Genomic DNA, 6,000 nt, shown 5'->3' with positions numbered 1-6,000 from the left:
AAAAAGTGCTTAAAAAATCTAAATATATTTTATATTTGAGAATCTTCAAAGTAGCCATCCTTTGCCTTGACAGCTTTACACACTCTTGACATGATCTCAACCAGCTTCATGAGGTAGTCACCTGGAATGCATTTCAATTAACAGGTGTGCCTTGTTAAAAGTGAATTTGTGGAATCTGTTTGAGCCAATCAGTTGTGTTGTGATAAGATAGGATAGGAGTGGTATACAGAAGATAGCACTATTTGGTAAAAGACCAAGTCCATATTATGGCAAGAACAGCTCAAATAAGCAAAGACAAACGACAATCCATCATTACTTTAAGACATGAAGGTCAGTCAATGCAGAAAATTTCAAGAAGGTTTCTTCAAGTGCAGTCACAAAAACCATCAAGCGCTATGATGAAACTGGCTCTCATGAGGACCGCCACAGGAAAGGAAGACCCAGAGTTACCTCTGCTGCAGAGGATCAGTTCATTAGTGTTACCAGCCTCAAAAATTGCAGCCCAAATAAATGCTTGACAGATTTCAAGTGACAGACACATCTCAACATCAAGTGTTCAGAGGAGACTGCGTGAATCAGGCATTCATGGTCGAATTGCTGCAATGAAACCACTACTAAAGGACACCAATAAGAAGAAGAGACTTGCTTCAGCCAAGAAACATGAGAAATGGACATTAGACCAGTGGAAATCAGTACTTTGGTCAGATTTTTTGTTCCAACCACCGTGTCTTTGTGAGACACAGAGTGGGTGAACGGATGTTATCTGCATGTGTGGGTAATGTGGAGGAGGTGTGATGGTGTGGAGGTGCTTTGCTGGTGACACTGTGATTTATTTAGAATTCAAGGCATGGCTACCACAGCATTCTGCAGAGATACTCCATCCAATCTGGTTTGCGCTTAGTGGGAGTATTATTTGTTTTTCAACAAGACAATGACACCTCCAGGCTGTGTAAGGGCTATTTGACCAAGAAGGGGTGTGATAGAATGCTGCATCAGATAACCTGGACTCCACAATCACCCGACCTCAACCCATTTGAGATGGTTTGGGATGAAGGAAAAGCAACCAACAAATGCTCAGCATATGTGGGAACTCCTTCAAAACTGTTGGGAAAGCATTCCAGGTGAAGCTTGTTGAAAAAATGCCAAGAGTGTGCAAAGCTGTCATCAAGGCAAAGGGTGACTACTTTGAAGAATCTCGAATATACACTGCTCAAAAAAATAAAGGGAACACTAAAATAACACATCCTAGATCTGAATGAATGCAATATTCTTATTAAATACTTTTTTATTTACATAGTTGAATGTGCTGACAACAAAACCACACAAAAATGATCAATGGAAATCAAATTTATCAACCCATGGAGGTCTGGATTTGGAGTCCCACTCAAAATTAAAGTGGAAAACCACACTACAGGCTGATCCAACTTTGATGTAATGTCCTTAAAACAAGTCAAAATGAGGCTCAGTAGTGTGTGTGGCCTCCACGTGCCTGCATGACCTCCCTACAACGCCTGGGCATGCTCCTGATGAGGTGGCGGATGGTCTCCTGAGGGATCTCCTCCCAGACCTGGACTAAAGCATTCACCAACTCCTGGACAGTCTGTGGTGCAACGTGGCGTTGGTGTATGGAGCGAGACATGATGTCCCAGATGTGCTCAATTGGATTCAGGTCTGGGGAACGGGCAGGCCAGTCCATAGCACCAATGCCTTCCTCTTGCAGGAACTGCTGACACACTCCAGCCACATGAGGTCTAGCATTGTCTTGCATTAGGAGGAACCCAGTGCCAACCGCACCAGCATATGGTTTCACAAGGGGTCTGAGGATCTCATCTCGGTACCTAATGGCAGTCAGGCTACCTCTGACGAGCACATGGAGGCCCCCCAAAGAAATGCCACCCCACACCATGACTGACCCACCACCAAACCGGTCATGCTGGAGGATGTTGCAGGCAGCAGAACGTTCTCCACGGCGTCTCCAGACTCTGTCACGTCTGTCACATGTGCTCAGTGTGAACCTGCTTTCATCTGTGAAGAGCACAGGGCGCCAGTGGTGAATTTGCCAATCTTGGTGTTCTCTGGCAAATGCCAAATGTCCTGCACGGTGTTGGGCTGTAAGCACAACCCCCACCTGTGGACGTTGGGCCCTCATACCACCCTCATGGAGTCTGTTTCTGACCGTTTGAGCAGACACATGCACATTTGTGGCCTGCTGGAGGTCCTTTTGCAGGGCTCTGGCAGTGCTCCTCCTGCTCCTCCTTGCACAAAGGCGGAGGTAGCGGTCCTGCTGCTGGGTTGTTGCCCTCTTACGGCCTCCTCCACGTCTCCTGATGTACTGGCCTGTCTCCTGGTAGCGCCTCCATGCTCTGGACACTACGCTGACAGACACAGCAAACCTTCTTGCCACAGCTCGCATTGATGTGCCATCCTGGATGAGCTGCACTACCTGAGCCACTTGTGTGGGTTGTAGACTCTGTCTCATGCTACCACTAGAGTGAAAGCACCACCAGCATTCAAAAGTGACCAAAACATCAGCCAGGAAGCATAGGAACTAAGAAGTGGTCTGTGGTCACCACCTGCAGTGTAACGACGTTCGTCTGTAGGAGGAGAAGCGGACCAAAAAGCAGCGTGGTGGTTATTCATGTTCTTTAATGGAAAACTGAACGATACATGAAATAACTCAAATCTACAAAACAACAAACGGAACGTGAAAACCTATACAGCCTATCCTGTGCCAACAAACACAGTGACAGGAACAATCACCCACAAACACACAGTGACACCCAGGCTACCTAAGTATGATTCTCAATCAGAGACAACTAATGACACCTGCCTCTGATTGAGAACCATACTAGGCCAAAACATAGAAATACCTCAAAACATAGAAAAACAAACATAGACTGCCCACCCAACTCACGCCCTGACCATACAAAATAAATACAAAACAACGGAAATAGAGGTCAGAACGTGACAGTACCCCCCCCCCCCCCCCCCCCAAAGGTGCGGACTCCGGCCGCAAAACCTTGACCTATAGGGGAGGGTCTGGGTGGGCGTCTGTCCGCGGTGGCGGCTCTGGCGCGGGACGAGGACCCCACTTCACCATTGTCTTAGTCCGCCTTATTGTCCGCCTCCCTGGCTTACTCACCATGGCCACCCCTCTCAATGACCCCACTGGACAGAGGGGCTGCTCGGGACAGAGGGGCAGCTCGGGACAGAGGTGAAGCAGCTGCTCGGGACAGAGGGACAACTGCTCGGGACAGAGGGGCAGCTGCTCGGGACAGAGGGGCGATAGCAGCTCGGGACAGAGGGGCGATAGCTGCTCGGGACAGAGGGGCGATAGCTGCTCGGGACAGAGGGGCGATAGCTGCTCGGGACAGAGGGGCAGCTGCTCGGGACAGAGGGACAGCTGCTCGGGACAGAGGGACAGCTGCTCGGGACAGAGGGGCGGCAGCAGCTTGGGACAGAGGGGCGACAGCTGCTCTGGACAGAGGGGCAGCTGCTCGGGCGGCCCCTGGCTGACTGGCGGCACTGGCGGCCCCTGGCTGACTGGCGGCACTGGCGGCCCCTGGCTGACTGGCGGCACTGGCGGCCCCTGGCTGACTGGCGGCACTGGCGGCCCCTGGCTGACTGGCGGCACTGGCGGCCCCTGGCTGACTGGCGGCACTGGCGGCCCCTGGCTGACTGGCGGCACTGGCGGCCCCTGGCTGACGGGCGGCACTGGCGGCTCCTGGCAGACGGGCGGCACTGGCGGCTCCTGGCAGACGGGCGGCACTGGCGGCTCCTGGCAGACGGGCGGCACTGGCGGCGCTGGGCAGACGGGCGGCACTGGCGGCGCTGGGCAGACGGGCGGCACTGGCGGCGCTGGGCAGACGGGCGGCACTGGCGGCGCTGGGCAGACGGGCGGCGCTGGCGGCACTGGGCAGACGGACGGCGCTGGCGCCGCTGGGCAGACGGGCGGCGTTGGGCAGACGGGAGGCTCAGCTGGCGCTGGGCAGACGGGAAGCTCAGCTGGCGCTGGGCAGACGGGAAGCTCAGCTGGCGCTGGGCAGACGGGAAGCTCAGCTGGCGCTGGGCAGACGGGAAGCTCAGTTGGCGCTGGGCAGACGGGAAGCTCCGGCAACGCTGGAGAAGAGGAAGGCCCTGGTAGCGCCGGAGAGGCGGGAGACTCCGGCAGCGGCGCCGGACAGGCGGGAGGCTCCGGCAGCGGCGCCGGACAGGCGGGAGGCTCCGGCAGAGGCGCCGGACAGGCGGGAGGCTCCGGCAGAGGCGCCGGACAGGCGGGAGGCTCCGGCAGCGGCGCCGGACAGGCAGGAGGCTCCGGCAGCGCTGGAGAGGAGGGAGCCCCTGTAAGGATGGGCCGGAGAGACAGCCTGGTACGGGGGGCTGCCACCGGAGGGCTGGTGCGTGGAGGTGGTGAAGGATAGACCGGGCCGTGCAGGCGTACTGGAGATCTTGAGAGCAGGGCTGGCACCAACCGCCCTGGCTGGATCTTCACCCTAGCCCGGCAGATGTGGGGAGCTGGGATGTAGCGCACCGGGCTAAGCACGCGTACTGGGGACACCGTGCGCACAACTGCATAACACGGTGCCTGACCAGCACCACGCCCGCCACAGTTAGCACTGCTAGGAGCACTGTAGTGCTGAGATGGCACAGGACGTGCAAGGCTAGGGAGAGGCACAGGAGGCCTGGTGCGTGAGGCTGGCACAGTCTTCACCAGACCCCTCGCACGCACCTCAGGATGAGTATGGATAGCTGACCCCGGTGCCATTAAATCCCTGACACGCTCCATCGGGCGAATGTCGTGCCTCATGCACCAAACCAGCAAATCCCTCATATCTCTCTCCTCCAATTTCCCCATTAACTCCTTCACAGTCTCTGCTTCGCTCACCTCCAACACCAGCTCTGGTTCTGAGCTCCTCCTTGGCTCCTCACGATAAACGGGGGGAGTTGGCTCAGGTCTGACTCCTGACTCTGCCACACTCCCCCTGTGCCCCCCCCCAATACATTTTTGGGGGTGACTCTCGGGCTTCCGTCCGCGCCGCCGTGCTTGCTTCGCCAACCTGCTTGCTTCGCCAACCTCATTCTCCTGTAACCTTCCGCGCACTGTTCCATCGAATCCCAGGCGGGCTCCGGCACTCTCCCTGGGTCGACCGCCCACCTGTCTATCTCCTCCCAAGTTGTGTAGTCCAGATTCTGCTCCCATGTCCCAAAATCCTGATCTCGCTGTTGCTGTTCCTGCTGCTGCTGCCTCTGTTCCTTCTCCTGCTGCTGCTGTTGCTGTTGCCCGTTACCACGCCGCTTGGTCCTGTTTGGGTGGGTGATTCTGTAACGACGTTCGTCTGTAGGAGGAGAAGCGGACCAAAAAGCAGCGTGGTGGTTATTCATGTTCTTTAATGGAAAACTGAACGATACATGAAATAACTCAAATCTACAAAACAACAAACGGACCGTGAAAACCTATACAGCCTATCCTGTGCCAACAAACACAGTGACAGGAACAATCACCCACAAACACACAGTGACACCCAGGCTACCTAAGTATGATTCTCAATCAGAGACAACTAATGACACCTGCCTCTGATTGAGAACCATACTAGGCCGAAACATAGAAATACCCCAAAACATAGAAAAACAAACATAGACTGCCCACCCAACTCACGCCCTGACCATACTAAATAAATACAAAACAACGGAAATAGAGGTCAGAACGTGACATGCAGAACCATTCCTTTATTGGTGGTGTCTTGCTAATTGTCTATAAAATTTACCTGTTGTCTATTCCATTTACCTAACAGCATGTGAAAATTATTGTCAATCAGTGTTGCTTCCTAAGTGGACAGTTTGATTTCACAGAAGTGTGATTGACTTGGAGTTACATTGTGTTGTTTATTAAGTGTTCCTTTTATTCTTTTGAGCAGTGTATTTTGATTTGTTGAACACTTTTTTTTAGGTTAATGCATGATTCCATATGTGTCATTTCATAGTTGTGATGTCTTCACTCTT

The sequence above is a fragment of the Oncorhynchus mykiss genome, chromosome 21, assembly GCF_057628025.1.
Source record: "Oncorhynchus mykiss isolate SJ-2025 chromosome 21, ASM5762802v1, whole genome shotgun sequence".
NCBI classification, from domain to species: Eukaryota; Metazoa; Chordata; class Actinopteri; order Salmoniformes; family Salmonidae; genus Oncorhynchus; species Oncorhynchus mykiss.
Note: the sequence above shows the minus strand (reverse complement) of the source record.